Genomic DNA, 425 nt, shown 5'->3' with positions numbered 1-425 from the left:
GTTTTCTGGTAACCTATACATATACACAAGTTACCTATACAAAGTTACAGTAAGTTTTATTAACTCAAAAATGATAAACTAATTTGCTTGAGAAATTTGAGGCAATCAGTTTCCACAGGTTTTCCAAGTAAGTTCAACTAATGACTTTTTACAGTGTAGTTTGTAAAGGTGTGTTCAGTCAAAATCCAGCCATTTCACTTGGGATCTCATGTGCGAGTTTCGTGTGCGGGTGAAAAAGTTCCCCAAGCAGATTTCACTTAGTCAAGGAAAATAGCTGCATTGACCAGCAGGTAGTTTCTTAGTTTAAAAATGACTTTTGTGTGAGTGGTGCTTAATGGATCGCTAAACTAATATGTTTGTGACTGATTTTTTTTTTTTTTTTGAAAACTTGTATTTCTTTTATTTAAGTGTTATTTGTGATCGAT

At 33.2% G+C, this 425-nt stretch overlaps 1 protein-coding gene across 1 annotated transcript in view; it reads right to left on the bottom strand.

Annotated features, from left to right (window-relative positions):
* LOC107564222 (constitutive coactivator of peroxisome proliferator-activated receptor gamma-like) overlaps positions 1–425 on the bottom strand; it is a 16,209-nt gene that overhangs the window by 8,008 nt on the left and 7,776 nt on the right. The window lies entirely within an intron of this gene.

The sequence above is a fragment of the Sinocyclocheilus grahami genome, unplaced genomic scaffold (assembly GCF_001515645.1).
Source record: "Sinocyclocheilus grahami isolate Dianchi unplaced genomic scaffold, SAMN03320097.WGS_v1.1 scaffold916.1, whole genome shotgun sequence".
Taxonomy (NCBI): Eukaryota; Metazoa; Chordata; class Actinopteri; order Cypriniformes; family Cyprinidae; genus Sinocyclocheilus; species Sinocyclocheilus grahami.
Note: the sequence above shows the minus strand (reverse complement) of the source record. Positions and strands in the feature narration are given on the sequence as shown.